At 47.5% G+C, this 21,619-nt stretch overlaps 1 protein-coding gene across 1 annotated transcript in view; it reads left to right on the top strand.

Annotated features, from left to right (window-relative positions):
- Positions 1-963: 963 nt before the first annotated feature.
- The window catches only part of LOC133976016 (thyroid hormone receptor alpha-B), a gene marked incomplete in the record, with an annotated part of 30,686 nt that continues 10,030 nt past the window's right edge, over positions 964-21,619 (top strand). The window contains 2 exon segments of the mRNA XM_062414086.1: positions 964-1,281; positions 17,020-17,102.

Consider the following 21,619-nt stretch of genomic DNA (forward strand, 5'->3'; position numbering starts at 1 on the left):
GAACCATTTATGACATATATCAAGAAACATGTCGAACCGTCTCTGTCTTAGGCGTCATTAATATTAGCTTGTGGATTTCTTCAGTTATTGATCATTTTAAATCTAATTTCTTTATAATTTCTTTTATTAAATAAGCAACAAACCTTCTCTTTTCAGTGACTAACTGATGAAGCAATAAACAAAGAGGTGAAGATGATGAAGAGTATGATGAGGAGTATGAGGAAGAAGAGGATGAGGCTCAGTTATGATGAAGATAAATAAGGACAGGAGAGGATGAGGAAGAAGAAGGAGGATGAGGTTAATGAGGAGGAGGATGAAGAGGAGGAAGGAGGGATGAGGAGAAGTATGAGGAGGAAGAGGAAGGTGTTGCTTGGCTAGGTGATGATGAAGATAATTAAGGACAGCAGAGGATGAGGTGGAAGAAGATGAGGAGTATGAGGATGAGGAGGTTGACGATGAGGATGATGAAGAGGACGAGATGGAGAAAGGAGGAGGATGATGAAGAGGGTGTTGCTCGGCTCAGTTGGGATGAAGATAAATAAGGACAGCAGAGGAGGAAGAAGGTAGAAGATAATGAGGAGGATGAGGATGAAGAGGATGAGGAGGGTGTTTCTCGACTCAGTGATGAAGATAAATAAGGAGAGCAGAGAAGAAGGATGAGAAAGGTGGAGGATAAGAAAGAAGGAGGTGGAGGAATGAGGATGAAGAGGTTGTTGCTCGGCTCAGTTGTGATGAAGATAAATAAGGACAGCAGAGGAGGAGGAAGAGGAGGTGATGAAGACAGACCCAGCGTGGTGCTCCTCCTCACACATGTCCGTGTACAGTGCTGTACAGTGGAGCTCCTGTAGAGAGCAGTAGATGGTTTGATTCCGTGTTACTGTACATCAGCGGAGGGAGGAGCGAGCGTGTAGTATTTCTCTCCTGCTCCCCCCCCACCCCCCCAGGTCGGAGCAGCCCATACAAACGCCTGTGGACGGCAGCGGAACGGGGGGAAAACGAGCCGCTCGTCAGCCGCTTCGTGGGACGCAGGACGGTGCAGGACGGTGCAGCCGAGCCGAGGAAGGAGCTGGTTTTTGTGGCTACGAGGCAGCAGCAGCTCGGCGGAGGACCGGGGCTCGGAGCACGGAGACGAGGAGCCCGCATCCAGCGCCGCCGCTGCCCGCCTCCACTCGGGCAGGACCCGGCGCAGCCCCCCGCTGACTTCCCCCCCGTGCTTCCCCCCCGCCCGACGCCCTAACACCCCGACTGGCGTCCCGCCGCGTGTGAGGGGGAACCCCGACGGTAAGTGCGCGTCTCCGGCTGCTCAGCGTGGTGTGCGTGCAAGTGGTTCTGCGGAGGCTAGCCCCAGTAGCCTGGACTGGTTTGAGAGATCTGTACTGGACCCCCCCTCCTCCAGGGTGCTCATCGCGCCCCTGTGGCCGGTCCCCTGCTCCGGTGGTGCCGCTGTGCTCGCTGCCGTGTGCCCGCTAACACATCCGCATGTCAGCGTGCAGCAGTAATGGAGGCTTTTCCTTTTTATTTGCTGAGTTATGCTGGTGGTCCTGCGAGCTGCACACAGGCCCACTACTCATGCATGCCCTCGTGCACACACGCACAGACACACACACCCACACTCACACTCTCACGCTCACACACACACTGAGGCTGATAGGTAATCGATAAGGATCATTGCATATAAAACACCCACAATATTCCAATAGCGACCTCTTAGTGTTTGACTCACTTATTAGACCTTTATTCACTTTTGTCCTGCAAACACTGAACAAGTGACTTTTAAATATGCACAAATACCCACTGTGCACTCACTATTGTGTCACTTTCTTTCATGCAAACAACAAAACTATACATATATATATATTGAAGCCACACTGCAGTTGAGGGTAAAGCTCCAGTGAAAAGGAAAGTCCTCATAAACAGCCTTGTAAACAAAATGCAGGGAGTGCTCATCCGGCTCCTTCACCTCCACATAAATCATGCATCTCTGCAAATATAGAGGATTTCTGTGCACAGCGGTCTCTGTGATGTGCACAGACCTGCAGCCCCAGACAGTGTGTGATCAGAAACTGGCAATATCAGAACCGGCTGCAGGACAGATGTGTTGTGTTACCACGAACGCTCCAAGCTCAGGGAGGTGTGTTAGCATGAGTGTGTTGGGATTAATAAAGGAAACAGCCACGGTTCAATACTAAAGGGCCGTCATGTCCCACAGACCAGAGTGACTGCTGACACTTCATCATTCACTCTGACCCCGGAGAAGATCCCTGGGGGAATAATATCAGAGCATAATTGAGCCCAGAGCAGATCATGAATATAATAACGATGGCAGTTTGCACCGTGCACTTGTAGCTGGTCTGTGTGTGTGTCTGTGTGTGTCTGTGTGTGTATCCTTCATCGCCACATTACTCGGCTGTAATAATGAAGTCACTCATTGGGGGCCACTGTGCTCGGAGGCTTTTCAGGGTCTTTCTTTAAAAATGAAAGGTCAAGTTCATTTTCACAGTTAGTATGTTGTGCCGCTGCTGATGCAGAGTGACAGTCTGAAAGCCGGCTGCTCCTCCGGTGGAATCCATCACGCTGGCAACGGAGGAATCTCCTCTGGCACTGAAACCGAAGCTTTTCCCCCTCGAGTGAAACTTTTTAAACAGTTTGGACTTTTACACGTCTAAATAATTATCCTCTGGGTGTCGTTGGAAACACTGCAAAGGCCAAGAGAGAGCGTCGCCGCCTTATTTACAGCCATGAGTAATATCTTTTTTTCTACCCTCTATGTGGCTTCTAATAGAAATTGATCCTAGAGACTTGCACTTTGAGTTTTTTGTGTTTATTTTAACTCGTGGGTTGAAATGTGGTTGGGATTTCGTGTTTAAACGCAAAATATACATTTCCCCTCTGAGGTTCTGGTGTTAGGACATGTTTCTGTCATTGTTATGCAAATCCACGTGCGGCTAAAGCACTCTGCACAGTCTCGGCTAAAAAGCACATTCATGTCATCGCCCCGGATTCATTAATCATTATCCATCAGTTTCAAATTGCAGCGTTCTCTCCCCGGGTTGATTATTAGCTCAGGACAAAAACACCATCCATGTCTAAACCTTTTCCTCTGAGGATAAAACCCACCGAGCCCCACTGGGATGAGTGGATCCATCACAAACAACCATCCAACCAGGAAGTTCTCTCTCTCACACACACAAACACACACACACACAGACAGACACACACACACACACACACACACACACACAGACACACACATCACTGCTTTGTTTTTCTTTAATCGTAAATAAATGTCTTGTTTATAGAATAAAAGCAAATAGGAAATTTGAGCTTTTCTTCAGACGGGGTGATGGAGGAGTGTTGTGCATGAGAACCCAGAGAAGTTGGATGAGTGTAGCCCCATGTGACCTGGTTCTCCTCTTCTTCTCTTCTTCTCCTCCTCGTCTTCCTCCTCTCCTCCTCTCCCTGGGTCGGGGCTCCTTCAGGGGGCCGGAGGTGACCTTCTTCAGTGTCTCCTCCCGGCGAGCGGCCCCAGAGGGCCTCTCTTTTTGTGACCCTCTTTCTTCCTGTCTTTCTTCCTGGCCTCCTTGCGTGCCCCCCCCCCCCTCGCTCCCACCACCTCCCGTTCCCCTTGGTGGGGCAGCATGGCTGAATGCTTAGAAACATGGTGTTTCCACTTATATAACCTGGGCTGTGCAGCTGATGCCCTGGTCTGTGTCTGCTGTGTAATGAAGTCAGAGCTGTCTAGAGAGGCAGAGGGCATTCTGGGTAGGCCAACATGTCGAGAGCCGTTCCTGAACCGAGCCCCAGATTGGCGTTGTTTTGTTTTGAATTAGTCGATGTAAAAACACACTTGAAATGTGTAGTTGATGCATCGCAGTGACAGGGACGTCTCTGACACGGCTGTGATTGACCGGAGGACCCGGCTTCACAGTTTGTCCCCGTGTGAATCTGAACATCTCACCACATCGCAGAGTTCATCTCAGGTCGGCGAAGGTGACGTGCTAGTACTTGTTGCAGATTATCAGCGGTTAGCGTTAACATCGGACTTTGTGTTTTCCTTCGTAGATGACAACAATATCAGGACGTGCGTGTTACCCCCCCCCCCCCCCCCGCCTTTACTTTCTGTTTGACCTCAGTCGACTGTTGCTCATCCTCTATAGACGTGTAGGTTGAGTTCATCGGGTCTTTTCAACCAGGGCGAACGCAGCCGACCACAGACTGCCATCACATCATCACGGGTTCGTGCTCCAGAACTAGGCTAATGGATGGTTTAAGCCAACGTACTGTATTTAGATGCATTATGTCAACAAAGCCGTCTTTTTATCAAAGAGCCCTTTCATAAATGAAATGTCTGAGATTTGAGCAAACACATCGCCCCCCCCCCCTCCATGCGTGACCAGACCGCTCAGATGACGAAACATCAGGCGTCTTTGTCCGCGGCCGTCCATACATCAGCGTGCGAGTGTCCGAGCACGCATGAAATCACCTGCTGGTTTGCATGATGTGTGGCTGAGCTGACTGGGAGCCATGTTCATCTCACAACCTTCCTCTTGTCCCGGGCACATTCCCGTGTAGCGTGACACAGATGACATGTTTCAGGCCTGTCGCTGCCTCGGCCCCTAGTCGCACTGACACGGTCCTGCAGTTTCTAAACCTATTAACAGGACATGAGCAACGTGTCGGGCTTAATCTGTCACAGACACTTCAACAGACACGTCAGCCACGTGAGCTTATCGTGGATGTGTATACGTGTCTCGGCACAGAGAGGCCCAACAAAGATAAACAAAGGAATAGTGTCACCGCTGCATAGTTTGTCAACAAGAGAGAAGTGACAAGTACATCTTTACACCTCGAATGAATCTGGGTTACAAGCGTAGAAACTCCCAAGAGTTCAAATCAGCTTTTTTATTTTGGTTTTTCCAACTTTTACAATATTGTTTGTATCTGTAAACGTATTTGATGTTGGAAAATGTTCCAAGAACCCAAAGATACTCGGCCTGTAGTGATATCAAACAGGAGAAAGAAGCATAACATGTGCATTTAGAAAGCTGTAACCTCACAGTTTTGTGATGAATCTATCTAAAATCTTCATATCTCACATTTTAGGCTCTAATTCAAACAGGGCTCTGAGCACATGAAATCTACAGAACCAAAGTCCTTAGTGTCTTGACATGTGGGCCGATGTGTATCAGTAACAATAGAAAGTAACGTGGCTCCTCTGCCGTCTCCGCCATGAAGGAAATTCCTCTCAGTTTCCTGCCTGCGTCCTCGCCGGCGTCTCATACCTCATTGGCTGAGAGCAGCTCTTCGGCGCGGTGGCGTTGCGGCTGCAGGATCGAGCTCGTGAAGCCCCCGCTGCTGATAAGCATGCTGTCATGGCCAACACGATGACAAGAGATTAGCAGTGCGCTCTCCACCGCTCTGTGCACGGACTACTGGGGGGGTCCTGCTGTCTCCAAGATACTGTAACAACCCCCCCCCCCCACACACACACACACACACACACACTCACAGACACACACACACACACACAGACACATGACATCAGATGTCAGGCAGCCGTTCCAAGTTTGTGGCTTTTCGTTTCCCCTCACTGTTGTGTTTGTTCGCCCCTCCCTCTCTTTCCTAATCTCTTCTGTGTGTGGGGTGTTATGCACATGTGTGTGTGTGTGTGTGTGTGTGTGTGTGTGTGTGGGGGGGGGGGGGGTTCCAGACACACCTCTTTGTTTTATTTCTGTGAGCTGTTGTAACTCTGCGCTCGGCCGGCTTGTCCTTCATCTGTCCGCAAATCACCAGGGAGAATAATAACTTGTAAAAATGCCTTAATGGGCGAGAGAGAGGGGCGGAGATGTTTCACACAGCTTCTCTCTCTCTCTCTCTCTCTCTCTCTCTCTCTTATTAACACCAGTGAGCTGGGCTCGCCACAACCGGAGCCACTCACAACTGGCTGCTCACCAACAGGAAGACCTGGCACCGGCACCCGGGGAGGTTTATTTTTGCCGGGGCGAAGCCGGGCTCTTTGCGAGGAGGAGCCCGTCTGACACTCGCTGGCCGCGGGCGCCTCTCGGATGCTTTTCTCAGTTTGATGCCGTGGTATCAGAACTGAGTCACAGTTTGCAGACATGTTAAACAAGCACTTCTCAAAAACAATGAAGTGACGCCTTTCTTCTCTCGCTCTCTCGAGTCGTAAACAGCGAGGCGGCGCAGAGGGACTCCCTTCATGTGGATCTGAGATTAAACTCCAGGTTTTGTTTCCCACACAATCAAGTTTGTAATCAGAAGGGGAGTTGTGTGCGTCTGTAAGTGGCTGTTTAGAAAACAAGGGTTTTCAAAAATAACAGGACATTTACTCTGGCAAGTCTTATTTTGTCTATGTTGGATTGTATGTTGTTAGTGACTCGTTTATAAATTAGCTGCTTTATGGTTTGATGTAAACAATGTTTTGAAGTTATGAACAAGTCATAGTTTCCAAGAGCCTCTGGCCTCGACTTCTAAAGGGGGATGAAGCTGTTCTGGGACCTGCTCCTTTTTCAATTTGCAACTTTATTTTAGTTCTGAACTCTTGAGTTTTGGGAAAATTAGATAAAAATGCCAATGTTCATTTATCACGTCTTCCTTCAAACTTTAAAAATACTTCTCATTCGTTAGCGTGCACAGTTTGTGTAGTGTCTGTGTGAGTGTTCTTGTTGTTGTTCTTTCTGTTATAAAACCACAAGTGAAACCAACACGGAACTGATAACTGAACAGAAACTGAACAGATCTCAGATATCCAGGTCTCTGAAAACCGACTGTCAGCACTTTGAGGGGTAACGTTGTGTTTCCAGGGTTCTTCTCTCCTCGGCTTATCTCCGTGTTTTAAGGTCTTAAAAGTATTTAATGTTGAAACCTGCAGAAACCCTGCGTCGGCTGGATTTGGTTGTTCTTTGATTTTTGTCTGTGCTCTGTGAAGTGCTCTGTGAAGTGCTTTGACCTCTCTGGGACACCGTACTCGATGTAAATAAGAAGGATTTAAAACCTCACCGATGGAATTTTGGCCGAGGCCCAAGTCCTGCTCTATCTACTCAGCTCTGTATATAGGTCAGCATTTCATTACTGTAGGGGGGGGGGAGCCGTGAGTACAGAAGAGTTTGACCTGTTTTAATATCCCATAATGCCTTTCTCTTGCTGCTGCTGTAAATAAAACTTTGACAGGATTAGCTCTTTTGTAAACCGGTGTTTTCTCCGTCCCCTGTTTGAATGAGTCTGGAAACAGAGTGAAGGAAACATGGAGGTTTAGAACTCACTGTTTAGTGATCTGTGGAGCTCGAGGAGACTCGGATGGATCCGTTCCAACGCCTGACGGTTTGGCCAGCGTCCGCTAAGCTCCGCCTCCCGATCAGGGTGGTATTTATCTTTTATTGGGATTGAGGTTACGGCCGCGGCTCACGCCAGACACCTACAGGAGTTTATCTGTGGATCATTAACAAGATCAAAACAAGACGAGGAGTCGCCTCCAGAATAGAAACGTGAGGCTTTCCATCAGGGAATTACAAGTGTCAGGAGTGAATGAGGCTCATGTTCCAAAACGACACGTTATTTAATGAGCGTTGATATAAAAGTCACGATGTTGAGCTCAGAACACTTAACTTAATATTCTCACCGCGTAGTTCTCACACCTGAAAGTCTGAATTATCTAAATCAAGCACTTTGGAGCCAGACCTCCTCTTTCAGTTGGTCTAAACTTTTGCTCTGTGAAACCTGTGGGTTCAGGACTAAACTGAAAAATCCCAGAGATCTGGATCGGACCTCACACGCATTTATCTCCTTTGTTCAGAGAGCTTTTAAAAAACTTTATCTAACTGTCTATAACCGTTTATCTGCCGCAGAAACACACACACACACACACGTCCTCGCCGGATCCACCTTCGTCCTGCCGATGTTTATTTTTACACATTTGCACAAAGATCATTAAAGCGCAGGGATTAATCTTCAAAGTGGTGTTGTGGTTTTTGATATGTCGGCTTCTGGCAGGTTGCCTGGTTCTTGCTGTTGTTGCACAGCTCCTGTTAATCTAAAGCGAGCTGCTTGCTCGGGTGAAGAAGTCCGGTCACATGCCGGCGCTCCACAGCAGTCAGGTCCCAGCCTGGTCTAACCCAGGGCAAGGTGTGTGTGTGTGTGTTTGTGTGATATTCCTCTGGCTGAAGAATTAAACTTGGTTTATGTTGTGACTGTCTGTGAGGTCAAAGATCACCTCAGAGTTTAGTTTGACTTCCTTCAAGTGTGACTGACAGGGACCCGCTCTCCGCTGGGCCCCTCGGCTCCTGCCCACCGAGCACTTCTCTGTTTGGGGAACCTTTTTCTTTTTCTGACACCCCCCCGAGAACCATTTTCCCCTCCCTCTGATTATTTCTAAGTGCGTTGCATCTTAGTGGAAAGTGCAGGCAGACATTTGTGGAGTCAGGTCAGTTTAGCTGTTGAAAGACTCACACTGCACTGTGTGTGTGTGTGTGTGTATGTGTGTGTTTGGGTGACTGTGTGTGTGTGTGTGTGTATGTGTGTGTTTGGGTGACTGTGTGTGTGTGTGTATGTGTGTGTTTGGGTGACTGTGTGTGTGTGTATGTGACAGCTTTCAACAGTTTGAGAAACAGCAAGGCCAAATCTGCTCGTGAGGAATCTTCCTTTATTTGTTTTCGAGGATAATATCTTATTTCCTGCAGTTCCAGTTTTCTTGTATTTATCTTGAAATGATGATTAGTAAAGGTTCTTCTCAAAAAACGATGATTAATGAGAAATGATGATCGTGATAAACGTAAATTTGAGGCTTTTTCAAGACTACGCTGTGATCAGAAAGAGTTTCACTGCAAAATGATTTTGATTTGTTTTGATTTAATAAATTTAAAAACCTTTAATTAAAAAATCAGAGCGCAGCCGTGTGACCTCAGAGCCGCACCCGCCCAACATGTGTGTCTCAGATGTGAGATGTTCATGGACGTCTTTATCGTGTTGGACACTGGAGCGAATATCTTTTGAGGTGTCGATCATTTGTTAAATAAAACAAACAGTTTGCACACGTCTGAAAACCTAGTGGGTGTTTTTCAAGTGTCTTGGGTGTTAATTATCAGAAATGCTTCTGTTTTCTTGTCTTCCATTATGCTTAACTGCTTATTCCTCAAAGAAATGTGTTTAATTCAAAAGTTGATCATTATTTTTTTCATACTTGGCATCACACGTGTTTAAATCATTATCATTCATGTGGAAGCTGAGTGGTGCCTGGTTGTTATAAAAGGAAATTTGTTGGGCTCAAGTTGTGACACTAGCAAATAATCAACCGGGGGAAGGAGGAGCTGCTCTGGTTCTGGCAGTTTGCCCTTTCAAAACAAAAGAAGCATCATTAAATCCACATTCTCCCTCGGGCTGCGGCCCTGGGGCATTGTGCTGCTCGTGAACACTCTGTGATTAAACCTCTGAAACTTGAAGGACTCGTTTGGGGAGCGATGTGGGACGTGTAAACAGTCATTACTGTAACTCTGTGCGATATCCTCGTCCTGCACACGACCCAGATATCAGTGAACGCCTCATTAATCCAGGGATTTGCTCTGAAGGTTTATCTGAGCCTGGTTTTCACCTTATTTGGAAGATCTCCAGCGATGGTTTAGGACTGTAGAGCGAGGGCAGGTGCTGCGGAGCCAGGGCGAGCGTTTCATCTCTATCTGTTAGAGCTGCGAGCCAGGGGGGGTGGAGCGCTACACACTGGGCGGTCTGCACTGCCAACTTGATGCCAAGTGCCGCGCGGCTGTGTGTGTGTACAGGGATTGAAAGACTTGCTGATCTGGCACTCGTGCACGTTCCTCATCTGAGCTCCCTCGACTGCATCAGTCAACTGAACTGGCTCTCAGGAGCTGGAGCGGCGTGCATGTGTTGGCATGCGGCATAACCTGCGGCGCACGTTGACTGATACTGTACGTGCACGTGTGTGTGGTGCAGAGCACTGGCTCATGTTTCTCTTTACATAGCTGGCCCAGATAGCAGGGAACTCAATCACTAGAGTGTGAGACCAGTGTGAGACCAGTCTGTGATTACTGGTCTGCAGAAGCTCCGGCCGCACTGGACACCGACATCCAGGGAGGCTGCATGCAAGCTGTGCACACTCGAGCTATATGACACGCGTGCATCATAACATGTATGCGTGCATGTACAAACATGCTCTCACACCAGCAGACACGCATCTTACAACACATTCAGGGTCACATGACACATGCAGGCCGTTATTTTTTTGTGGAGATGTTATCACTGCTGCAGATCCCAGTCCTGTGAAGAACACATGTTGCGTTAGATAGTCGTTTGTTGTGCGTTACTGTACACAGGCAGATACACAAAGGCTTTTACAGTTCATCGCTCACGCAGCCAACTCCCTGTTTGTGCAGCTCTGTCCAAACTGTTTAATGCCCAACGAAAACTGTTGGACTTTGTTTAACGCAAGAAGAGCGGAGCAGGGATCCACCGCCGAGCCTCGGACACTTCCTGTATCACAGCAGTCGCTAGGTTTGTGAATCACGACAGCAGAATGCTTAGTAGTTATTCTATAAATTGATTATAATCATCAGTGAAGCCACCGTTCTGTGAAACGTTGAATCATGTGCAGCTGTATGTTCCTGTCAGACGAGCAGGAACACGACTGCATTCTACTAAAGTGTGAAAATGAAGAGTCCAGACAGTCCAACTGGCCTGTGGAGCGTTCTGGGTGGAGGCCCAGCGTGACTGACGGGGGGGGGGGGGGGGGGGGCACACACACATGCAGGCCGGGGCCCTGAGACCAGGCTCCGAACGCTGCCTGTGTTCCCTCTGTCGTGTCCCTGACCCTTGTCCAGGTTGGACGGGCACCAGCTGCTCCCCCGAGGGCGGGCTCCCTCCACTCTCACATCTGGAGTCCACTTCTCTGCCAGAGAGAGAGAGAGGGCGAGAGGGCGAGAGAGAGAGAGAGAGAGAGAGCTATAAACAGATGACATTAGAGGGAGGACTTAGTATAAAGAGAGAGATGGTACAGGGATCCTGTGCTGGACTATGAGTTAATGTATTCTCTGTGTGTGTTCCTACTTGCGTGGGTTCGATGTGAAAGTACATTGTTTACAGTCCAGTGCTTTCCCTTGCTATTCCTGTGTGTGTTAGTTTTGAGGGGGGGGGGGGTGTTTGTGTGTGGGGGTGTGTGTGTGTTTAAAGTGCTAAGCACAAGTGTGTCTGCAGACCCTTATCTGACACATGGGGATTAGTTGACCGAAGGTGACCCCTGGTCTCCTCCGGCCTCTCTCCGCCTGCAGGAGGCCTCCCCCTTGTTTTCCACACATTGTCTCTTAGGCATGTCTCCGTGCTGCTGTCCAATCAGACTGCAGCAGCTACTGTTCATTCATTTTTAAGGTTTCGCATGGATTAGCCCAAATTATGTATTTTCATCAATCCTGCTCATCACCTCCTGAAGCAGACCAGATGTTTTAGATTGATATTCCCACCTTTTCGTTTCCTGGGTTTTCTTTTTAATTTGCATTTCGCTATTAAAGAGCCAAAAACACCTCACTCATAACCTATAGTATTGTTTATCCTTCTATGATCATTGAGATTTTCCTGAAGTCAAACCTTATCTTATTATTTGCTTTATTACAGCACCTTCTAAAAAGTAGTGTTGCAGTAGTAAACATAGAGAAAACCCAGACAAGCCAAGATGGCCGCCACGTTTGTCTGAGTCCAATCATGTAAGAGCTCATAAATATTCCCCATAAATTTGCCGAATTGATAGAACTTGCAGCGGCTTTAGTTGAAGTAATGAATATGGAGTTAATACATGCACATGCTACATATGCAAGAACCGCACTGTGCACAACAGAGGAGGCTTAATTAGACCAACAGACCCACATTATTAAATGAAATGAAAAAATACCAATATGCACAAGTGCTATCGGGGGAAATATCTACGCACATACCGATTAATGTGCGTAATTACACATTTGTGTCTCCATCATGGTTTGTTAACACGACTCGATGTGATCCTTCAGAAAAGCAATAAGTCGACGTCCCTGCCTCGGGTGCGTTAACTGATTCCGTTGTCAGGAGACGAGCACCAGTGTATTTCCAGCGAGTGTATAATTGATTATTGAATTGTTTCCATCAGAACACAGGCTGCTCATTATGCATACTAATGAACCCATACAGCACATGTGCCTGCCTCACATAGGACACACACACAAACACACACGTTTCCATGAAAGCCGACAAAGAGAGTGTGAAGCTGCAGCCAGTTCGAGCATGGTCTGTTTTCACGTTCCAGTTTCTGCGATGCCACATCGAGGATGAGGTTGGCATACGTGTGTTTTTGTGTGTGTAGGTTTTTCGGGGACTGGCCTCGCACACAAAAACACACAACTCACTGCAGCTGCGCCAGCGATTCTGAGTCATGGAGCTTTTTTACCGTAGATTAGAGGAAGGAAGGAAATTGGGTCAGACATCTGAGAGCCAGGCATTCCTTTTCCTGCGTTGGGTGTCAAGACATTATCCAATTGTGCGTTTGTTTCTTTCTCTTCCTCTCGTGCATGTTTATTTATTTTTTAACTCCACCACTTTCCCTGGTGAAAGAGAGGAGAGAGTTATTGTGCTTGGCATGGCGGCAGAGGACGGGCTGCAATTTGGACACAGCCCAGCTGATCAATCTCCACATTGGCTCGGTTACAGCACCGAGTGTGTGTGTGTGTGTGTGTCTGTGTGTGTGTGTCTGTGTGTGTGTGTGTGTCTGAGTCCATGTAACAGCTAAGCTTTTAAACTATGCAAACCAGCAGATTGTTATAGAGGTAAAGCACAGTGGATTAATCCTGTTTGGAAATAACTTATTCTATACACTGAGCCGGGAGGAACAATGAATAGGATTAGAGCTGGAAACATGGAGCACTCATCTCCTGCAAAGTCACAACATGTGGAATCAAGTCTGTTCTCCGAGCGTCGGCTGGACGTCTGACATGTGGCGTCCGCTCAGCGGCGCGTCCGACCGGACTGATGTGAATGTGTCGGGTAGATCGTGAGCTGATTTGGAAAGAGGAGGTCTCTCTCTCTCTCTCTCTCTCTCTCTCTCTCTCTCTCTCTCACGGACATGAACACACATGCACTCTGATTTATACTTAAGCAACTCGGGGGTGATTTGAATAATATGGAAACAGATGGATGTGATTCAGTGGGCGGTTTGGCAGAGTGTGAGCGAGCCTGTGACACTTCCTGTTGGAGTTCTGTCTCTGGCACTGGCAGCCCCTCACAATCACTTCTGACTGGGAGTCCTGGTAGTAGCTCTGAAGAGGCTGCAGCCGGGGACCCCTCACAAGTTAATCACCATTAAACCCCCCCCCCATGGGAAGACCATTCCTGTTTAGAGAGCGGCAGGACGAGGGAAACAATCCAGTTCATGGAGAATTTTGCAAATGATTATAATTGTACATCGGTTTGGCAGCTAAATATCTAAAGATAGTAAAACCTCCTGTTTTAAGTTCCCACAGCCGCGTGTGATGTCCTCAGGTTTATTGTTTAGTTCTGGGGTTAAAAACTCAGAAGTTATTTAAAATACTTACAAAAAGTAGAATTAAAGATGAGTCAGTGTAAAGCAGAATCAGAAAACTCATAAAATAAATGTTCCTGTCTGGAATTTAAATTAAAAATGCCTGATGATGTTCAAAATCAAATCTGTCCCAACCATCAGATATGTATAAAAAGAGAAGTGACCATTTTACAAACAACATTCTACCTGTGGGACGATTTATTAGACGTGTTCTGTCAAAGTTTTAGAGAAATAATGAATGAATGATTCAGATTTAACTGACACACGCCCAAATATCAGGGTCATCAATCTAAAAATCCTGATAAATGTGATTATTGGGTATCGGATCTCTTCTATCGGAACCACATAATCCTCCATGTAGGAAACAGCTTTTTATTTTAGATGTTTGTTATTTTTTACCTATGAACTTGAACCTGAACCAGTCTTTGCGCTAAGCTAGGCTAATTGCTTCCCAAACTCCGGCTCCGCACACACAGGGAAATCGGCTTTTTTTGCGGGGTTAAAAAAAAGTTTATTTTGAAAAAACATTGACAATAAAGAACAAGATTGTCGTATCACAGATTGTTTGCCGACTCAAATGAGGAAAAATGTGTCCTCCAGCACATTTTGCTCACAACATGTTTTTCCCCCCGTGGAAGGAGCAGACGTCTGATTGGTATCTTACTGGGAAGCAAACAAATAGGTCGAGTTCCCTGAATGTTACATGCTTCCTTAAAGACATGTCCTCAGCGGGTGAAACAGAAGCTTCATTCAAAGAGAGACGTGAGGAAGTCAAAGTCTCCTTAGACACAAACTGCTCCAGCACTCTGTCAAACCCGACTGGCAGAAAGAATCACTGTGTGTGCACGGTCAGGCGAACTCAATAATCCATTACCAGCCCCGGGATGAAATGTTGTTTTCCCCCCTTTGATATCCAGGATGCGGTCATGGGGTGAAGGAACAACTTATATACTCTAATGCCTGTAAAAGCCACTAGTTGGGCCCATACCTTAATCTGCAGCGGCCATCTGCTGAACCTTGAAATCACTGGTGGACTTATTGGTTAGGCGGCGTGTTGTTGTGCCCTAAAGTATATCACAAGACCACAACCCATGTGTAGGCACGTTATGTTGTGTTATGTCTCTCCTCCACGGTTGTGAGAGTGAAGAGTGGAGGAGGAAAGTTGTGTCTCAGACTTTTCCTCTCCTCCTTCTCCTGTCCATTTAAGGTATCGGTATATTTAACTTTATTCTGATTTTATTTCCTGTAGGATCATCAGTGATGGAACAATACCAGAATCATTATTTGTTATAAGTTGTTCTGTGCCGTCTAATTCTCGATGTTTTCCCGATCGATTCCCAGCTGAATAACGAAGACGCCTCTGAACCATCGACGGGGAAACTTTTACTTTCCTGTTTGTGAATCCCACCGTGAACCTGAGCCGTTCACTGTGGTGCACACGTACTGTAACCGAGCGGGTAAATGGGTTTGAGTGCTGTCAGGTTTAACCCTGCCTCCCTGGCCCCTCTTATCTGTTCAGCCTGTACTGATGCATATTTATCCCTCATTGAGTGGCTGAGAGCTGGCTTAGCATATGGATTAGCCCGGGAATCAGATGCATGGCCACACTGAGAACAAGCAGCCGGGGCAGAAGACAGATTCACCTCAGACGGGAGGCGGAGAAGGGATCAGCGGCTCAGGTGAAGCCTCAGTCTCTTGGGTAAAAATCTTCCAAAATAAAACCGTCCTTTAAATGCTGGTGGAGTAAATTCTAAACTATTTGTGTTATTTCTTCTATCTGTAAGTAAAGTTCTTATTGTCGTCTATGATATCTTCTTGATTTCATCATTTCCCCTAAAGAAGGACGATGAATATCAACACGTACATTTTCTTTTGACTCTTTCTCGTCCAAGTTGATTTAAATCCCAGCAGCCGCCACAGGCTCTTTTCCTTTTTCCTTGTTTTGTCTCAGCTCATCAGAGTCTCCCTCCTCTTCAGAATCACATTCACCCTCCTCCATGTTTGTTTTCCGTGCAGATCTCCTGCCTGTATCCACGGCTCTGTTAAAATAATGAAACATGTACAAGTTAAATTATAGAATAGATGTTTGTGTACAGTCATCTAATTATGCTTCAGTTGGAACCAGCTGTCTCTAAAAGAACTGGGAAACTAAGTGGAAGAGAGAATAATAGAAAACATACCATAAGCTTGAGGTGAACTGGTTTGAGCAGCTTCAAAGGGACTTTCTTAAAAAAACTCTGATGGTATTTAAGAATTAAAAATAAAAACACAGACAATGCACCGACCTGCGCAGCTCCTATCTCAGAGGCTTTGATTCTGGAGACGCCGGCAGCAGTGAGACAAACATCTGACAGCGAAAGGCCACCGGGTCTGTTTCAATATTTTCACAAAGTGCGTTGGAGCGGCCTTGTGTGTAACACCGACCTGTCAGGTGTGAGTGTCGAGCTGCTTCTTGGCTGAATGTCATCACACGATTACACAACCTGGAAAAAGGAGTGATCAAGCGTGCCAGAGACAATTACACCTTAATGATAATGTGTGAGTGTGTGTGTGTCTGTGTGTGTGTCTCTCTGCCGTGGCTGGAGGCTTTGTGTTTTTGGGTTGTGTGTTTGTCCTAAAACAATACTTGTTATGAATTAGACGGTCAAAGGTTAAGGTCGCTCTACGGTCACAGACAATTTAACTTACAAGCTGGATTGAATGATGAATAGCCCAAAGGTCAAAGGTCAATTTTACAGCACCAACAAAACTTCAGATACACTTTCCTGGCCTTTATTCAACAGAGGGAATTCTTTATAGAACCAGACTAAGGGTTGGATCAGGAGTGGATCCTGCTCGCTCAGCAGGGAGACATGACGCAGACTCATCCTCGTCTGTCTGAGGTGCGGCTGCTAATTATTCCCTCCTGCTGCCAGGACCGTGCTGCTCTGGGTGTGAGTGGAAGTGATTATGATATTTGTCTTGGCCACGCAGCCATGTAGTGAGCAGCCGGCCCAGTAGCAGGGAGAGTGAAGCAGCTTGAGGAGGTGATGGAAGGAGCACCTGCAGCACATTCCTCCACAGATACTGGGCCTTTCGAAAACCAGGTTCAAACTGTAAACTCCCTGTGATTCCTTTGGCCGGTCTAAGCCTTAAGTTAGACACTTCATTTGGCTGAAGGATTAGACTACTAAGCCTTTTAGTGGTAAGCTGGTCACATGAAAATCTAACAGCGGTTTGCAAAGACAAGAAAACCTTGCGGCTCCTTCGGGGGATTTTCCTCTGTTGAACTCCCGAGACTCCTCCTCCCATGTCATCCCTGACTTGGCAGTACATGCATCAGTGGCTGTGTGGATTTCCTTGTGCTGGAGCTGCGGCTATCTGTGGGATTTGGCTAACTCCCGTCTCGCTGCTGCTGCATGTTGTTCTCCTGCTGGCAGAGATATGGAGGAATCACAGACTGTCTGTTCTGATTGCAGAGTTTCCCTGTGACCTGTACGCTGGGATGAAAGCCGGGATCAAAAGTACAGACGCACCGAAGTGAAGACACCCGACCACCAAGGTAAGACGTGTTTTCACAGCCTTGTGTGTGTGTGTGTGTGTGGGTGTGTGTGTGTGTGTGTGTGTGTGTGTGTGTGTGTGTGTATGTGTCTGTTGCCAGTGTGTAGTGTCACCAGGTCAGAAGACTGGTAGGGAGGCCGGTCGGTTTCATTTCCCATACTGGGACACCGTGTCTCATTTCCACAGGTGCAGATATCGGATTTTATCTTTTGGGGATGGGGCGGGGGGGACGGTTATATAGCGAATATGAGCTGTGTGACACATACTGTATGTACAGCTCACTCTACTGTACACTCCGCCCACTCTGTCAGGACTCTGTACTGTAAATTGGAAAATGATCAAAAAGTGCAGATTTGGTTTTTCTTTCTTCCTCCGAGCAGTTTCTCTGTACGTCTCCTGGCAGCCGGCCCAGTGATGGATCTCACGGTTGACAGATCCCAGTCAGCGCTCGGCTCCAGGAGGAGGCCTTATAGGCTCAAAGTCCTTAAACGCAAGTTCTGGCACTTGGCAGCCATCTCGGCAAAAAAAAGACCTGGCTGTTATTTCTGGCTGTCGAGACCAAGCCCTCCTCTAAACGGCCGAGGGAAGAGCCAGGGTTTGGTTTAATCTCTTTACTTCTACTACACAGGTGCACAGACGCATGGCACCGACATCTTTCTCCTTCTCCGCCCCCCCCCGTTCGGCCGTCTCCTCTCCGCACAGCACTTGAACAAACGCCATGTTCGGAGCCTGAAAGCCAAGAATAATAATCAGCACCCTCACCTGTGTGGGATTTCATGATAACTGTAAACACAGTTAATGTCGGATGTTGAAATCAGAATGATCGGCAACAACGTGAATACTTTGATATGCTTCCTGCTTCGGCGGTTTTGCAGCAGATGATTGGCCTGTTGGGAAAGAAGGGGACACACCTGACATCTTTGTTTTCATGGAGGATTTTTCTTTGTGTGTCTCTTATATTGTCACCTCCGTTATCCCCCTTTGTGTTGAACGTGCACTTTTCCCCGTTGCCGGCGCTGCTCAGTCTCACGAGCTGTTCCTGTCTGACAGGTCTCACCCCATGTTCACTGGTAATCATATTGCCTGTCCCCCCCGATCCCTGTGTGCACCGACACATGTGTAGCAGCTCGGGTTGACGTTCAGTAGCATTTTAAATAGTCTAAGGAAACACAACCCTGTCATATTGAGATCTTTATTTCACTAGAAATACTAAATTTAGCTCTGCAGGCTGAAGCCCCCATCAACACTAATGCAGATACTTGGCAAAGCAGATTCTTCACTCTGTGTTTGGACCTCTGGTTCACGTAGGCTGCGTTCTAGGTCACTAACACTGGGAAGGATCAAACTCCTACATGTGGACATGGAAGACGTAGCTCCCGATGTTCTTCTCTGGTATTTAAAGTATTTAGATGATGTAGATTCTTTTAAATGCGAAGGGGGGGGGGGATATCTGTTGAAGAATATCTGCAGTAGTTCACCGTGGAATTTGACTTTCTAGGGTTGCAGCCAAGTCAATGTTCAGAATTTTTTATTGAGCAACTAAATGTGAGTCTAGAAGCAAAAATTCTTGATTAAATACTGGAAAACACAAAGTTCACCTCTAATTTCAAAGTGATATTGAAGAGTGATGCTTCCTCGGTCGTCCTTGTCAGAGTAAAAGCACTATCTGGCAGAGAGAGCCGTCTAAACGTTTCCTCGCACTTTGTTCATGGGATCCAAAATAGAACCTGGCTCCCGTTATAGTTGCTGAACAGTTTAGCAGTGAGCGTTGAGTCCCGATGAAGAGTCTCCGGTCAGAGGGATGAGAGGGGAGCTCCCGACGCCCTCCTGCCTCTCAGGTGGCTGAGAGAAGAAGAAGAAGAGGCCGAGCGGCTGCCTGCCCATCTGTCACGCCCATCAGGGGAATCACTCTCTCGCCCCCTGGCACACACGCTCTCACCAACACAGACGAGTGCAACCCATCCCCCCCCCCCCCCCCCCCCTGCACCACTCTGCACACATATTCAAATGGACAAACATGTACAAACATCCACGTGCGCTCGGCTAGACGGATACAAACACTCACTGTCTCACACGTCGGTACACAGATAATCTGACATGGGTCTCCGGCCAGGGAGCACCGGGGATCCGACACAACCACAAAAAGAAAAGGCAGGGTAAGCAAACCGGTCGTGGGCTCCGAGCCAGCAGCCGAATTACTCTTTATTTTCTGACCTGGCCGGGTCTAATCCCAGCGCTCGCTCGTTGGACAGCTCTCGTGCTAAACCGCTGTTTCAATTTGAGGGAATTGAATTCCTCGTGTGGCCGTTCAACCCCTGCCCGCCTCTAACTGGAAGCAGTGATCGTTATGGCCGTTAACTCTGTGCAGAAAGTAGACCCAGTGAGACCATTACAGTCCGAGGGATTGCGTTGCACGAGCTGCATCGCTGTTGTCTCCTTCTCTATTAGACACATCCGAACAAGCATTTTGTCTTGATGAACAATAAACTAACGTGGTAACCTGCCCTGAGGCTCTTGAATGAACAGACAGGATATAGAGAAGTGGCAACTTGCTTCTGTTCTGCAGAGAAAGCCAGGGATTAATTCAGAGAGGCAATTAGCCGGCGTGCTGCGAGGAAGATATTTCCTGGAACAGAGGAAACAATGAGTGATTAATGACGCTGACTAAACCAGGGTGAATTAGTTTGTCTTTTGTGCGGCTGAGCTTGTTGTTGTGTTACGATACATGGCCTCACCTAGGTCGTAGCCAGGAGGCTTGGTGCCATGCGAACGTGTCTCTGTTGTGAAGTGTGTGATTGTCGTGCAGGGAAAACAAGGTGCAGCGGTGATGTCAGGTTGCAGCTCTGCAGAGATTTCTTTCTTGGGTGTTATTTCAAGAAAGCGTGCGGTTTCTTGGACAGTTCTCTCATTGACTGACAGGAAGTGGTTTTTTGCCTCCTCTCAGTGAAGCACAGAATGTTCCTATTTTTGCAGCTTTCGTCTGATTTGCTTTCATTTCATTCATTCTTGTTTTATCGCATCAGCGGCGGCATTAAGGATGTTCGGGGTCAGGACTGGAGGCTCACAAGTGCAAACCACAGGCGGCACAGAGAAGACAGTGTTTGTGTTGTAACGTTGTGTAACATTGTCGCTGGTTACGCTTGATCACCTCTTGGAGCTGGGTAATACTTTGGCTCTCGGCCCATGCAGAGGACAAAGGTAAACCCCAGATCCTTATCACAGCTCCAAAGGTCGAGTGTGTCAGTAGTTGAATTTTTAAAACTAGATTTATATGGCTTGGTGGTACAGTGGGCGGCTCGGTGGTACAGTGGGCGGCTCGGTGGCCCATTCATGCCTCTCGGCCATTGACAGCTGGGATTGGCCTCAGTGGCCCTCCAATTATAAGCAGTGCAGATAAATTGACGGCTGGAAATGCAGACTGAGCTGCTCCCTTGAAAGGTGCCAGTTGAGATGGTTCTGGCCTCTTATCAAGTGTCCCCTCTTGTGAACCTTCTGTTGGAGGTTTTTCCCGGGCTACCCCCCCCCCCCCCCCCCCCCCCCCACTGGGAGGAGTCGCCTGGGCAGACCCAGAACCCGCTGGATGGATTACAAGTCCCATCTGGTCTGGGAAACACCTCAGGAGGAGCTGGGAGGCTTAGCAGAGAGGAGAGGGATGACTGGCACCCCCTGGTCAGCCGGCTGCTGCTGGGGTCGCGTCCCGGCAGCAGCAGCAGATTGATGGACGTGTAGATTGATCTTTGACTAATCCACACGTTATGTTAGTCTACTGCAGACCTCTGGATAAAGGATGGACAACAGCTAACGCTACAGATGGTATGGGCTCTGCTATTGGAGTCATGGCACAGAACTCATAAGAATGATGTAGTTAATATAGAGCAGATTTCCCAACACCACTTCATGAGGCCTCCTGTGCTTCCTTAACGCCGTTGGGTTTGTTGGTCTTTATTCACGTCCGTCTGGTTCAGCAGCAGCCAGAACCAGTTCTCCCCCCCCCCCATGCAGATATACCCTGTGGAGTTTCACAGAAACAAACAGACGTGTTTACATTCTGTGCTTCTCATCAGAACACATGTATCCTCGAGGCCTCGCACAAGTCCTGAATGTATTTCTTACCTTATAAAACATTTGGAAAGCTGATATCGAGATGTATTAGAACCAGTCGGCTTCTTCCTCCTCCTTCACTTGATGCTGGTGCTTTGCCTCGTGTTATTTGGCCTGTGATCAGTGGGTTGGTGAAACAGCAGGAAGCTGGAGCCGGGGAATCTGCATCGAGATGATTCTGTCGATATTTTGTTTGTTAATCCTTTATTTTGTCTCCCTGGGATGTAACACAGGGGGTTCTATAGATCCGTGTGTTTGTCCGTCCTTCCATCTGTAAGCATTTGGTTTCTGGAGCAGAATTCAAGAACTAGAATGGAATTTTTTTGTTTGTGCTGTTTGATATTAAGGGTTTTATGAAATTTAATATTTCTGTATTTACATTGCAATGAGGCAGGAGAAAATACCACAGAGCACTCT

The sequence above is a fragment of the Platichthys flesus genome, chromosome 20, assembly GCF_949316205.1.
Source record: "Platichthys flesus chromosome 20, fPlaFle2.1, whole genome shotgun sequence".
Taxonomy (NCBI): domain Eukaryota; kingdom Metazoa; phylum Chordata; class Actinopteri; order Pleuronectiformes; family Pleuronectidae; genus Platichthys; species Platichthys flesus.